Source organism: Euprymna scolopes, chromosome 21 (genome assembly GCF_053919585.1).
Source record: "Euprymna scolopes isolate OS-2025 chromosome 21, ASM5391958v1, whole genome shotgun sequence".
In the NCBI taxonomy this organism is placed as follows: domain Eukaryota; kingdom Metazoa; phylum Mollusca; class Cephalopoda; order Sepiida; family Sepiolidae; genus Euprymna; species Euprymna scolopes.
This window is the reverse complement of record NC_136502.1, coordinates 94,475,972-94,491,969: the sequence shown is the minus strand read 5'-3', so window position 1 is coordinate 94,491,969 and position 15,998 is coordinate 94,475,972. Positions and strand designations below refer to the sequence as shown.

Here is a 15,998-nt window from a genome sequence, read left to right as displayed (position 1 = left end):
TTAATAAACGAAATGAAATAAGAATTTGGATAGGAAAAAAGAAAAAATATGTATGTGTGTATGTGTATTTAAGATTAGAGTATATTTGTAATGTATTATGCATTATGCTGTGTCGTCGTCGTTGTCATCGTCGTCATCATCATCATCATCATCATTATCATCATCATCGTATGTCACCAGAAACTGGCACCACACTGAAATAGTGAGGAGTATTAAAAAGGATGAAGAGGAGAGAAAACACTAGCCAGACTTCCGGTGGATGACTGCAAAGAGGAGTTGGACTTTAGAGAGGCTTATTGCCACACAAATCCCAGTGAAGACCAATGGTTACTGCTAACAAGAAAACAATGGTAAGCAGCTGTTGCGATAACGCACATTCATTTACAAAAGTTTTCAAAAGAGGTGGAGAGTGTAAATCTATGGAGACTTGTTTTCACTCAGACTAAGGAGTACACCACAAGTTGTTCTTAAAGAGAAATCTTGGGTGATGGCCTGTGTAACTACTCCTAGTGAGTAAATAATAATAAAATAATAATAATAATAATAATAATAATAATAATAATAATAATAATAATAATAATAATAATAATGTTACATGATGGCATGTGTTGGGTGGCTTTAACAAATTGACTTCCAATCCAACCTATCTCTGCCTGGTCTCCATTCATCCCTCTTTTTCTCAAGTCCATTTTATCACTTATGTTTGTGTGGTTAATATCATTGAATAAGCGATTACCACCAATCATTAAATCGAATTTGCTGATCATTAATTGTCAATGCTTCGAATTATTTAATGTTTCAAATGTGTTCAAATTATTTAATGGTGCAGGTGTGTTCAAATTATTTAATGCTTCAAATGTGTTAAAATTATTTAATGCTTCAAATGTGTTCAAAGTATTTAATGGTTCAAATGTGTTCAAATTATTTAATGCTTCAAATGTGTTCAAATTATTTAATGCTCCAAATGTGTTCAAATTATTTAATGCTTCAAATGTGTTCAAATTATTTAATGCTCCAAATGTGTTCAAATTATTTAATGCTCCAAATGTGTTCAAATTATTTAATGCTTCAAATGTGTTAAAATTATTTAATGCTTCAAATGTGTTCAAAGTATTTAATGCTTCAAATGTGTTCAAATTATTTAATGCTTCAAATGTGTTAAAATTATTTAATGCTTCAAATGTGTTCAAAGTATTTAATGCTTCAAATGTGTTCAAATTATTTAATGCTTCAAATGTGTTCAAAGTATTTAATGCTTCAAATGTGTTCAAATTATTTAATGCTTCAAATGTGTTCAAATTAAAAAAAAAAAAAACTTATTTTCGATATTAAATGATCTAAAGTGTTTTCTTTTTCATTGTAAAAATCAGTTGAACAAAAAAAGATGAGCCAGTCGAATGGGCGGGATGATCAAACACGTTACTTGTGGACACTGGATTATTTTCTCACGGTTTTTAATAGCTGACACCTACACATTTCTTTCATTCTGCTATAGTAACTCTTTTAAACATATTTCATTAAAAATACATCGTTGTTAAAAAAAGGTAGAAATTGAAAAGAAAAGCAGTTTCTGATGGATGGATATGAAAGTCGCTTGATTTTCTTCATATTTCTATCTTTATTACCACCATCTTCAAAGCATTATCCAGAAAGGAAGTGCGAAACATCCTTGTACCTAATCAACATTTCATCAACAGTCACTTCTTGAATAAAATGGTAGCCGAAGACAATCACAAACTTAAATAAATAAACAAAGCGATTTTGGGTTAAAATGATGCCTCACTTTCTTTTCATTCGATTATTTTTTCTCGATAATTACCGTCTTGTTCAGTTTTTTTGGTCTGGTCAGCCTTGTTTTCGAGTTTAACATTTTTTTGTGGGGTGGGGATTCGCCATTGGAGAGTTCTGACTGTGCAAGGAAAGTTTTTTTTTTAGATGGGGTGGGCATTTTTATTTTTCGCTTTTTATAGGGGGGGGGAGAGGATTCAAATCTGTCTTTTTTTTTTGCAATCGCCACTATCCCCACCCCCACCCACAAATAAAGTTCGAATCCTACCCCCTTCCTCCCACATAAACATGAAATAAAAATGATACCGTCCATCAAAAAAAAAAAAAAAAAAAAAAAAAAAAAAATGCGTTGCGAAACTCGAAAACGAGGCCAACCGGGTTAACAAATGGACAAGACGGCAGCCATCTTGGTTGGAAATTTAAAAGTCGTAAAGAAAGTTAATATTTAAGACGAAATAAAAAGCATTTAAAACTACTTAAAATACAACAAAAAATGATGCAGATAGATTGGAAAGTAACTTTTATTGGCTATGGTAGCATTTATTTGTTGTATATTTGATTTATTTTACCACCTATTTTGAATTACTGTGGATTGTAAAACGTACTCTTAACACTTCTAAAAACCTACCAATGCCCCCCCCCTTGCATGAAGTATTGTTGTCATATTTGCGCTAGTGCACAAACCATTACTCTTCCCCGTCTGAGACAAGGTCCGAAAAGGAGACTCTTACCTAATAATAGGTCACACACTGTTAACCAAGTTGCAGCCTCTGTCACATCATCTCAATGTTGCATCCTTCTGTTTCCTTTACAACTACTGTGTGCTCTGATGAACCTGTGGCACTTGTGTCCTCCCAACATAAACACCCTTGATTAACCCAACAATCAGCAAAATCCCACCCTTCACTGTAGAAAACCCCAAACTTTCTACTGTAATAGTTTTTTTTTCAAGGGAGTTATCACTTATCAAGGCCTGAAAGCCACTCGTATTGTTTAAGGAATGTAAGATGGTAGTGTAGTAATCGTTAATAGTGTAAGTTGGGTATAATTTGATCATTGATGGGGACTGTTCAACAAGAACTTATTTACATTAGACTTGAAGATTACCATACTGTAGTCAGGCCAATGGAACAGTGTTCCACAAGCAGGCGGTTCTAGGAATTAAGCTGTGTTTGTGGAATCTGTGTTTAGATTTAGGCACAGGTAGAGAGTGGGGAAATTGTTGATAGTGATTTGCTTACCTTTGAAATCCCTTTGCTACTCCCTGTTTCCCCAACAACACCAACATGCGGAATTTTAAATGTTGTGTGAACAAGTATCTTCTAGAACAACTCACCAACTAGGGTTCCTTTATAAGTCTGTTCTCTCGTTCACAATAGCCCCTAATTCGTCTTAATGGCAGTCTGTCTTGCTTGGAGTGAATAGAATTTAGAAAAATAAAATAATAATAAAAAAAAAAAAAAAAATTAAAGTGGTTTCATGCCTTGTCTGGAGCAATTCGTATAAAAAATAGCAGAATGTTCAGTTATTCATTCTAAGTGTTTATTATGTACGACTGGTGAGACGAAAAGCATTTTTGCTTGATGAGTCTTTTTCACTTGACACGTAAGCTGTCCAATGTGAAGCCAATCGTGGCTGATTATTCGTGGCTGCCATGTTTATGAGTTAGGCACTCTGCAAGAATGTCAACTAAAGAATGAACACAATGAAAAGCCCATGAAGAAGGTGCGCACGCCCATAGGGACACAATAGTGAATCAGAAGAACAGGCGACGTGAAGTCCGCAGCAAACGGTGTCAAAAAAAAAAATAAATAAATAAATAAAAAAATAAACAAATTGCATTGATATAAAAATGTTCCGCTTATTAAATCGGACTTCCTGTTTTATTTTAAAAATAAGTAATCAAATTGGCGTAAAAGAAAATATATAAAAGTTTTGCAAACATTTTTATTTTAAGAAAATTTCTTTTACAAAAATAAATAATACTTGATCATTTTTCTTTTGCATAAAATGTTATTATTTAATTGTTATGAGTTTGTTTTCAGTATTATAAAAAGAAATATATTAGTTTATGAAATATTTATTGATTTCGTTACTTTTTTTTTTTTTAGAAAAAAATGATTTTTTTTGATATTATGTTTGTTTTTATTATTTTGTAAATAACAAAAAATTTTTTTTAACACGTCACTCACCGTCGGCTAGTCATAAAATACTCTTAAATATGATATTTTTAAATTCTTTTTAAAATTTATTTATTTATTTATTTATTATTATTATTAGTAGTAGTATAATAATAATAATAATAATAATAATAATAATAATAATAATAATAATAATAATAATAAAAAATAAATAAATAAAAATAAATAAATAAAAATAAAATAAAATACCTACAACGCTAAAACAATCATTTATTAATAACTAGCGGGAGTACCCGGCGTTGCCCGAGTGTTTGTTTCCGGGACGGGGGGGTGAGTTTTAAAAAATGTTATGGTAGGTAAGTAGGAAGGATCAAACCCGGAGTCATGAGTAAAAGTAGGAAAATAAAGTGTGAAAAAAACCCCCCAAAAAAACATCTGCAACGTTAACAGTTCGGCCACCAAGAAAAGTCCATTCCAGTTGTTTAGGAAAAAAAATAAAAATAAAAAACGACAACGGTAGGTCGGCGCGAACGTGAAAATATAATGTGAATTGTCCAGCACGCTAACCACTACGCCACAGAGCACTGCAGCTTAGTTTAGCGATTTTAAATAACTTCACATGAAAGAACTACGAAGCCAAACCGGTGTTCTCTTCTCAACTGTTCCTTGTGAACGATCCCCAAACGGTGTTAAGTGGTGGCAGGGGGAGGAGGAATTTATAAGAGAGAAAATATTTTACCACTTCCATTGATCTTAACCGATTTTGGCCGTGACTTCTCAGCAGAAAAAGTATAGAAATCTAAGATTATCGAGGAATTTGAGAAATAATAAGCCTATAACACACCTCAGATATTGTTCTGCCGTTTGTGCATATTATATTTGCATGAAATATCTTGATTTTTAATCCTATTAAGGTCAAAATCAGACGGGAAAAATGAGTTCATTTTATTTATATATATATAATAATAAAGAAGAGAAGAGACAAGCCAGACGCCTCGGCGTAAAATACGCTTAAGTATGATATTTTAATTTATACAGATTTTGTATTTATTGTTATAGAGCCAATCCCGTATTGATTATTATATTGTACCCAATATATAGTAATGATTTCAAAAGTTAAAAAAAAAGTATGACTTAATGCCATTAGTTAGAATCGAAATTAAACCATTTAGTTATCCAGCGTTATTTGTTAACATCTGAGCTAAGTCCACGGGCATATAAAAGCTTTAAAAATGAACATAGTTAAACATATAAATGTATATTTGCGCATGCGTAGAAGATATATGTTTAATCGACTTACGCCTGCCAACATCTATTTTTTTTTCAATTTTGACACCTTAGCAGATTCGAATCCTCTATATATAAAGTTTCAAATCTGTAGACCAAAAAGTGACCGAGTAGTTTGGTAGCAGGACAAGGTCACTTATATATATATATATATATATATATATCCCCCAAACCTCTGGCCTTGACGGATAGGAGACTAAAACTTGGTTTCAAATGGTCGTTTGGAAATAGGGTACGATTATGAATATCTCCAGTATCAAATAATCCTTATACATTGTGAAATTTACTTTATGTATGAAAACCAAAGAGAGGAGATATAACATATGAGAAATATTTGGAATCAAGTCTCCCCTTGCAGTTATTTCAGATCATTTGAAACCCTAGCAGCAAGTTTTAGTCTCCCCTCCACCAAGTATCAGATATTTTGTAATTCATATGCAAAACTAGAAAAACAAATGACTATGATTGAAACATTTTATGGCTGTAGAAAAGTGCCAAAAATAGGCTGTGGATAGTGAATGATCCCCTTAATGTGCAACTATAAGGGCAAATGTCACATAGCCCACTACATAATTCAGGTTATTACCTTTCCAACGAGCCTTCATTTGTTAAATTCTGATCAATAGTCGCTGAGATTTGGAACTTACAAAATTGCCAAAAAAAAAGTTGTATCTATGCTCCTATGATTTTTTTTTTGTGTATTGATATTCATATTAAAAACCATTTTTTTTATTTATTCAAAAAGAAAATACAACTTTGTTATATATGAGTATATGAGTCATGGAATTTCATTCATCTACAAAAGATCTAGCTAATTTGCATATTCTTTTAAACATTCATTTTAATTAATTCCCTATTAGTTTTTTTGGTTTTTCTTATGGGATAATCATCTTTAGTTAACTATTATGTGTAATTATATTCATGCAGATATTCTACATGATTTATACTTGCGTAATATTTGCATAAAAAGGTTATATAGTAAACACAAACCTTTTTCTATATAAATATTTATGTATGCGTATATATATTTGTTTAAAAAATGTTGGCCACCAAACTTCTTTGTCAGTTCTTGGTCTACAGATATGAAACTTAATATATAGTGCATTCCAACCCGTACAAAACTTTATATTTGGATTTTAGCTGGGGAAAATCGGTGGAAAAGTGTGAAAATTAAAAAATGGAATTTGCCAGGTGAAGGTCAAACGACGGCATTACGAATATGCATGTGTAACGTAATAGCTATTGTTTCATGTTTTAATTTTAAGCCTTGCAACAAATATGTCTTCATAGTTCACGCGAAGGAAAAAGTAAATCATAAGCTTTTATTTTGGTTTTAATTCTCAGTGGTGGAGGACCACGAGTCATTTTTTTTTTTTTAACTTTTTAATTTTTTTAATCATTACTATATATTGGGTCCAATATAATCTATAAATATAAAAGCGAAAATGTATGTATGTGTGTTCGCTTTTTCTGTGTGTCTACAAAAGGCTTCTTTCAGAGAAGCGGTCGCTCGCTTAACAACTTTTTAAAACTTTTTATATCACATACAAATCGTAATATCTCACAGTTAACAACGAAGCTCGCCTGTCTATTTAATTTGCTCGATTTCGGGAAGATAAATATTCAATATTTGTCGCTCGCCGCATGTGGGTTAGTCTTTTTCCTATAACATCTTGGGGGCGAGGAAAAAAGCGTTCAGCAGTAAATGAAATCCCGCAGTCAAACTGATCGCATTAACTCATTAAAACGAGCACCTGCTAAATCCAACTAATTAAATAAATTCAAACGTGTTTCCGTAAGCATCTCGCGGTGAGGCAATTGTTAACGTCGCACGTTTTTTTTTTTACAACTTTGCCTCAACGGTTCGGGTTCGATCCTCATACTTACTTTTTTTTTAACCTCCCCAAACACCTGGGCAATGCCAGGTACCCCTCGTTAGTATAATAATAAATACGAAATCTGCATTAATCAAAATATTATATTTAAGCGTATTTTATGACTGAGCAATGCCGGGCGGCCTGCTTATGTGTGTGAGTGTGTGTGTGTGTGTATATATATATATATATATATATATATATATATATATAGTAAGTTATAAAAATACATATGACAATCAAGCTACACAGAATATTCCACGTTTCATGCACGCTAGGATTCGTCAGGCTTAATAGTATAAGCCTGACGAATCCTAGCATGGATGAAACACGGAATATTCTGTGTAGCTTAATTGCCATATATATTTTTATAACTTACTACCTAGCTCTACCTATGTATTGAGCACTGTTGAAGTAAATACTTAAAGTTTGCGCATAGAATTATACTTTCGTATATTAATTTATGTGATTAAATGATCTAGTTATATATATATATATATATATAAATATATACTAGCGTGGGTGCCCGGTGTTGCCTGGGTGTTTGGATGTGCGTGTTGAGCAAAAAAAAAAGAAAAGAAGTTGTAGTAGGAAGGCAGGCTCGAACCCGTACTGCGAAGGAGGAAAAGAATGGGAAAAACGTGAAATCTTTGCTGTTACGACCACCGCCACACCGGAAGTGACGTAGGTTTAAATTAAGGCTAGACAATCGAAAAGAGAGGATGACTTTCGAATATATAGGCGAAAAAAGCGACCCCTCCCTGTAGAAAAGTGTCCAGTTTAGGGTGAAGAAATTAATGTCTTTAGCCAATTTTTAAGTATTTGTCGTCTGAAGTGCCGAGCTTTTAAACGATACTGATTTTGTGAAAATCCGGCGCCTCTGTCGAAAGTTTTAGGTAGATATGCAAACATACATACACACATTTATATATTGGTAGCTCAAATTTTCGATCCAAACCGATTAAAGAGCTTTCCCTATTTCTGAGTACCATTTATGTAAAATTTCAAATGTTTAGACCAGAAATTGTCTGAGTAATTTGGTAGAGACCGCAGAGGCCAATTTTTTAAAAATTTTGACCCCAGTTTGGACCCCTTACCATTTATTGTTTTGAGCTCAAATCAAATTAAAATGTTTGATCCATGTCTAAGTAACCTACATCTAATATTTCAAGTGTTTAGACACAAAATTAGCGGAGGAGTTTGGTAGAGTTCTCAAAGGTCAAATCGCTGAACTTTGATCCATTGAAAGCCAAATTTCTGGCTTAAAACCGATTAAAAAATTTTCCCAAATCTCAATACCTTGTATATCAAATTTCAAGTCTGAAAATTGACAGAGTTATTGCGTAAGGAAATGTACACAAACAGACAGACAGACGGTCAGACAGACAGACCGACAGACAGACAGACACACACACACACACACACACACACACACACACACACACACACACACTTTCACTTTTATAGATATACTAGCATTTCAGCCCGGTGTTTGGAAATGTATGTTGAGCAAAAAAAAAAAAAGTGGTAGTAGGAAGGCAAGTTTGACCCCTCCCCCGTAAAACGTGATGTCTTCGCTGTTACGACCACTGGGAGTAACATAGGTTTTAATTAAGGCTAGACAATTGAAAAGAGGTGATGACTTTCGAAAATATCGACGAAAAAAGTGACCCCTTCCTGTAGAAAAGGGCCCAGTTTATAGGGTGATGAAATTAATGTTTTTAGCCAATTTTTCGGTATTTTGAGCTTCAAACGATACTGATCTTATGAAAATCCGTCGCCTCTATCAAAAGTTTTAGGCAGACATGCAAACATACATACATACATTTATATATTGATAGCTCAAATTTTCGACCCAAACCGATTAAAAAGCTTGCCCTATTTCTGAGTACCCTTTATGTAAAATTTCAAATGTTTAGACTAGAAATTGTCTGAGTAATTTGGTAGAGACCGCAGAGGTCAATTTTATAAAAACTTTGACCCCAATTTGGACCCCTTAACATTTATTGTTTTGAGCTCAAATCAAATTAAAATGTTTGGTCCAAGTAACCTACATCTAAAATTTCAAGTGTTTAGACACAAAATTAGCGGAGGAGTTTGGTAGAGTTCTCAAAGATCAAATCGTTGAACTTTGACCTCTTAACAGCCAAATTTCTGGCCGAAAACGGATTACAAAGATCTTTCCAAATCTCAATACCTTGTATATCAAATTTCGAGTCTGTAGACTTAAAATTGACAGAGTTATTGCATAACACAAACAGACAGACACGTTCACTTTTATAGATATACTTGCATTTCAGCCCGGCGTTGCACGGGTGTTTGGATGTGTAACTCTTCAGCTATATTGTTTCGATTCTATGTTAGTTTCGTATCTGGAATCTGCTTTGTTTATTTACAAAAATATCGGCTAACCTTTTTGTGTACTTTCAAAAAGTGGGTTTTGTTTAAAACTTATTCCATAAGGAAAAAAAAAGTTTAACATTACTCTATATTCAGTGCAGTCTCATTCTTCATTTAAAATTAAGGATCTAAATTACTTTTTAATTTTTTATTTTCTTTCGTTCCTACCTATTAAGATTTACGGTTACCGGATATTCTAGACGTTGAATTGGAGGTAACTCTGTACGTTCAAAATTTTAAAGGTTTTGTTGAATTATAGGTTACCAAAATCCTAATATGTATCCATAACGTTGAAAGGGAGGTAACTCAATAGTCCGATATTTTAATGTTTATGCAGAGTTCTAAGTTTAGCAAATTCCTAATATACATTTATGATTTATTTATTAATTAAACAAAACCAATTAAATCTAGACTAACCTATTCCAATTATAAGTTTGTAATACATATCTTAATCGTGATACTGATTTTATTACCAAAGGTTTAACCTACGTTTGCCATTCAGCCATAATTTTCTGAGGTTATGTATGGCTTTAATTCAAATAATATCAATTTAGGAATTAAGTTCTTAAATACTTATCTGATAATAATACATATCCTATTAATAAGTATTCTATTAATAATACATTATTTAGCTCCATGTACGTTTTACTCCAATGAATATATAAACTATATTCCAAAATTCATGATGTTGACAATCTTATAATTTATTCATTTAATTCAGTTGACATTTACAATTCTTGAAAGTATCTGTTTGGTAGCGCAAAATCAATCACTTAGTTATTATATCAATCAGTGAATCTATTTTGCCCTGAATAATAGATTCACTGATTGATATAATAATTAAGTGGTTGATTTTGCGCTACCAAACAGATACTGTCAAGAATTGTAGATATCAACCGAATTAAAGGATAAATTATAAGATGGTCAAGATCACGAATTTGGAATATGTTTTTTTGTCATTTATTCACTATATTGCTCTGTAATTACACTGAGCTTCCTAAGTAAGGGTTGATATATATTATAAGAAAACACACACACACACACACACACACACACACACACACACACATATATATATATATATATATATATATACACACACATTAAAAAAGCTCTAACAAACATAATATTCGCAAATTTCATGTAAAATATTAAAACACACACACACACACACACACACACACACACAAAACTTTTACACACTTTTTTGTAAAACTATTTACTTTTTTAACTAAAACCGGAAGTTTGGTTTAGTAAGCGGGCATTTTTATATCAAAGCAAATTTTTTATTTGACACTGTTGCTGCGATCTTCGAGTCACCGGTTCTTCTGATTTACCGGGCACGACTCTTAGTTCACAACTAGAGTCTTCGTACAGTCAACCCAAATCATACATACATATACTCGACATACTCGTAATCCATTGGGTTCCAAGCAATAAGCATGCCAATGCTGTGTGTTATACATCGATTTTATTTGAAAATTCGGCTTCACGGACATTAACCCCTGAGTCGTTTCCTGTCTTGAACGTCATAGGAAATAAGCGATGTTAGTTAATTTAACGACCCCGCCCAATCACATTCCCGTTTTCTTGCTTATTTTTGCACAATTTTATGATGGAAAACGGTAACTTGATTTTTTGTACAATTCCGAAAATATAGGGCAAAATAAAATATTTTTTAAAGATATAATAAGTAAGAATATTCGTAAACTAATATTTTTTCAAATAAATATGTTCATTTACTTTTTTTTTTTTTTTAATATGTTTATTTACATATTTGTGTAGTTTTGAGATTGATTAAAGGAAATATTTTGGCGGTTCGCCAAATTAATAAACAACGTTTACTTCCAGTGACTTTCCAAACAGGAAATGGCTTGGCGAAGTTAATATGCACGGTTGCTGAAAATTCATAAAATTGTGACGTATTGCACCCGAATCGCTTTCCACACACTGATTAGGAGAACTTTGGCGAAATTGTTCAACACAATAACCACAATATAGGGTATATATGGCATAATCACGTTTGACATACCAGTTCCCGTTGGATCACCGAAGTTAAGCAACGTTGAACCTGGTCAGTACTAAATGGGTGACCATTTGGGACTTCCGGGTGCTGTATGTACTCTCCAGTTATCTCGGAATTGTTTCCAGTCGTCCTGGACTTCTCCTTGCCACTGGACTCAAGCAGGGCCGATTCAGGAGAGGTGTGGTTTGGGATTGTGCAACTCTTGCCTCACAATTACATGCGCAGCAGCCTCTACAGGGGGTATCCTTTGTCTTTCGAGACTGAACGGAGGCATTGATAACTACAGATCATCACTTTGGTTTTGGTAAAATTCACTCTCTGACCTTTACCTTCCATAGTCTTTTATTTAAATAAAAAAGCAGAAAAAGAAGAAAATTTTCTCTACTATTATATAAAAGGAACTTTGTGTGTGTGTGTGTGTGTGTGTGTGTGTGTGTGTGTGCGTGCACTCGTTCCCTATGGACGCGGAAACGGCTGGGCCTATTTTTTTTTTCTTTTAATTTCACATGAAGGTATTTGATGTGTCTGGAAGTGTTCTTACATAGGTTTTGTATCGAAATACATCTGATAATTATCGAAAATCGATAATCAAAAAATCCGATTGAAGAAAGAAAGCCCGATTTTGATCAAAGTCAACACTTTTATACAACCTAACATCACAAGTCCATTTGAGAAGTTTTATCACCACGTAAGCAGACTGGCCTAGCCTATAAAATCTACTGTAGATTCTTTTATAAGACAGGGGCGAATTCGAAATGAATGTTTCTGTTTAGAGCACAATTGGACCATGATACTTGACTTTTGTACGTTTTACTTCAATTCAAGTGATTATGTAAAAATAATTTAATAAAATTATAGTTGCTTCTTTGATAAGACATGGGCACGTTCGAAATTAATCTTCATGTTTAGAGCATAATTAAACCATAATACTTGACTTTTGCATTTTAAACTTTAAGTGAAACCATTATTTACAGATAATTTTATCAAATCAACAGTACATTCTTTACAGTGGATGTCTGGTTAGTGCTTTTTCTCTTAGGTCTTTCCATCCTTCTTGACCCTTCATGATTATTTAGTGTGGCGCAAATCTATATCGACACAACCATTTAGGGGGTGGGGGTGGAAGCGAGCGCAGTTAACTCACAATTTTGAGGTTTCAGTTTTCTTGGTTCCATGTGATGTTCCTCTTTTCGTTTTACTTCAGTTGCAGTCTCCCCGCTATCACCACTAGTGTTTATCATAGCCATGATGCCAATCAATAATGATTTTTTTCTCCTCCTTCCTTTTCTTAGGAAATGTGATGCCGGATATAAGTTTACAGACACAGAACAAAGAATAAAACACCTTATGTATATGGATAACCTGTAGTAGTGGTGATGGCGAGTCTCCTTGGAAGACGCCTTTTTGTATTCTTATCTCAGTCAGATGTTGTCCTCCAACTGTCAGTTCTAGTCGCCATGTTTCCATTGCTTTCTTAATAATATTAATAATCTCATTTGATACCTTGTACATTCTTAAACATTCAGTTATCCACGCTTCAGGAGGCTTTCTTGTAGTCAATCTATGCCATGGCTATGTTCTTTTTCCTGTTTTTTTTTTAACCGCCTTTAGGATCTTTTCATTTATGTATGATAAGTCATGTGTCGTTTTTACTTTCTGGCATCTTTTTTGTTCCTCGGGTCCACAAGTGTCAAGGAAGAGGTAGATCTGTTCGCTCAGTTGTGCCTTTAAGGTTTTCCAAGTTGGTAAGCAGGTTATCAATTTGTAGTTATTATTATTATTATTATTATTATTATTATTATTATTATTTTTATTTTTATTATTATTTTTATTATTATTATTATTATTATTATTTTTATTATTATTATTATTATTATCTTTATTATTATTATTATTTATTATCTTTATTATTATTATCTTTATTATTTTTATTATTATTATTTTTATTATTATCATCATCATTATTATTATTATTATTATTTTTATTATTATTATCTTTATTATTATTATTATTATTATTATTATTATCATCTTTATTATTATTATTATTATTATTATTATTATTATTATTATTATTATTATTATTTATTCATACATGCATATACTACAAACAACGAAAATATGTTACGACGGAAACAAAAATAAATGACGGAGTAAAAAAAGATATAAGTAAGAGACCCTGTATCTATTTTAGTTGTACTCAATTGGACCTGTAGCGCAAGTTTTGACTTCGACATGATGACACTGGAATTAGGACAAGTTAAAGTGTACGCGCTCCTCCCCCTTCTCCCTCTCCCACACACTCTTAACTCTGTATTAAGTAAAGAATGCAAATTTCTCATGTTAACTCGACCCAGCAGCAGGTGACAGAACTCTGAAGCATTTAACTCACACACACACACACACACACACACACACACACACACACACACACACACTCACACACATCCACTATTATATGAAACAAACTGCTGTGTGTCAATTCGTTCGCTACAGACTCGAAAATGACTGGGCCAATTTTTATAGAATTTCACACGAAAGTACTTTATGTGCCTGGCAGTGTTCTTAGATAAGTTTTGTATCGGAATGTCTTTGATGAGTATCAGTAATTGAAATAATCCGATGAAAGAAAGAACAATCTATTTTGACCCAATTTAACGTCTAATATCGTAAGTGCATTTAAGAAGTTTTATTACCACAGAAGCCAAAAGACTTGACATATAAAATCAACAGTAGGTTCTCTACAGTGCAATTTAGACTATAATGAATTGTGGACTAAGTCACTACATAGAGGCCTGTGAAACTTCCACTCGTTGCACCACAATAGGTCCACAGTTGCCCGGGATTGAATGATGACTAGTGAATGTTTCACACTCCCATATTTTTATTGTCACTGAAATTGGTGATATCGTCCATTTTTCAAGCAAATCAATTAATTGCCAGCTCTAGTTGGGGACCCATCGTGGTGTAATGGGAGAAAGCTTCACATGCTTCTCACAGTGAATTAGTCCACAATACATTATAGTCTACATTGCACTGTAGAGAATCTGATGTCGATTTCATAAAATTATTTTTATATATAATGGCTTGAATTAAAATTTAAATTGCAAAAGTCAAGTATCTTGATTCAGTTGTGCTCTAAACGGCGACATTCATTTCAAACCCGCCTCTATCATATCAAAGAACCTACTGTTGATTTTATATGCCGGGTCTTTCGGCTTGTGGTGTGATAATGGTTTGAATTTAAGTTTAAAATAAAAAGGTCAAGTATCATGCTTCAATTGTGCTCTAAACAGAAACATTCATTTTGAATACACCATTGTCATATCAAAGAACCTACTGTTGAGTTTATATGTCGGGCCTTTCGGCTTGTGTGTTACTCAAATGCACTTGTGATATTAGGCTGTGTAAGATGTTAACTTTCATTAAAATCGCCTGTTTGCTTCTTGCATCAGATTTTTTCGATTACAGATGCTTATCAAAGATATTCCAATACAAAACCTTTATAAGAACACTGTCAGATACATCAAGTACTTTTATGTGAAATTTCATAAAAATTGGTCAGCCGTTTCGGAATTCATAGGGGACGAACACACACACACACACACACACACACACACACACACACACACACACACACACACACACACACACACACACACAATTCCTTTTATATAATATTAGCAGGGAAATCCGATGCCAAAAGTCAAGTATCATGCTTCAGTTGTGCTCTAAACAGAAATATTCATTTCGAATGCACCCATGTCATATCCAAGAAGTTACTGTTGATTTTATATGCCTGACCTTACTGCTTGTGTGGTGATAATGACTCACATTTAAGTTTAAAATGATAAAATTAAGTATCATGCTGCGATTGTGCTCTCAACAGAAATATTCATTTTAAACACGCCCTTGTCATATCAAAAAAACTTACTGTTGATTTTATACATTGGGCTTTTCGGCTTGTGTGGTAATAAAACTTTTCAAATGTACTTCTGATGTTAGGCTGTATAAGGTGTTAACTTTTGTCAAAATCGCCTTCTTAATTGGATTATTTGGATTATCGATACTTATCAGAGACATTCCGATACAAAACCTATCTAAGAACACTGCCAGACACATAAAGAACCTTCATGTGAAATTTCATAAAAATTGACTCAGCCGTTTTTGAGTCTATAGGGAATGAACGCGCACACACACAGAGTGTGTTTTATATAATAATAGAAGACATATATATATGTCGGATATAAATATATATATATATATATATATATATATAATTAATTTATTATTTAAATATTTATTTTAAATATTTTTGCGTGCATAAAATTAAGTTATCTATACGTGCTAAATAATAAATTAATTACAAATAATACATCCCTAAAATGTGGGGGCACTAGAATATAAACAAAAGATAGATAACTTCTTCCTTTAAAGCACTCGGAGAGTGAAAAAAATATCACAGAATCACTTATAAAAGAT

At 32.8% G+C, this 15,998-nt stretch overlaps 1 protein-coding gene and 1 pseudogene across 4 annotated transcripts in view; both read left to right on the top strand.

Annotated features, from left to right (window-relative positions):
- LOC145242593 (uncharacterized) overlaps positions 1 to 15,998 on the top strand; it is a 237,560-nt gene that overhangs the window by 19,973 nt on the left and 201,589 nt on the right. The window lies entirely within an intron of this gene.
- Positions 11,495 to 11,612, top strand: LOC145243324 (5S ribosomal RNA; annotated as a pseudogene).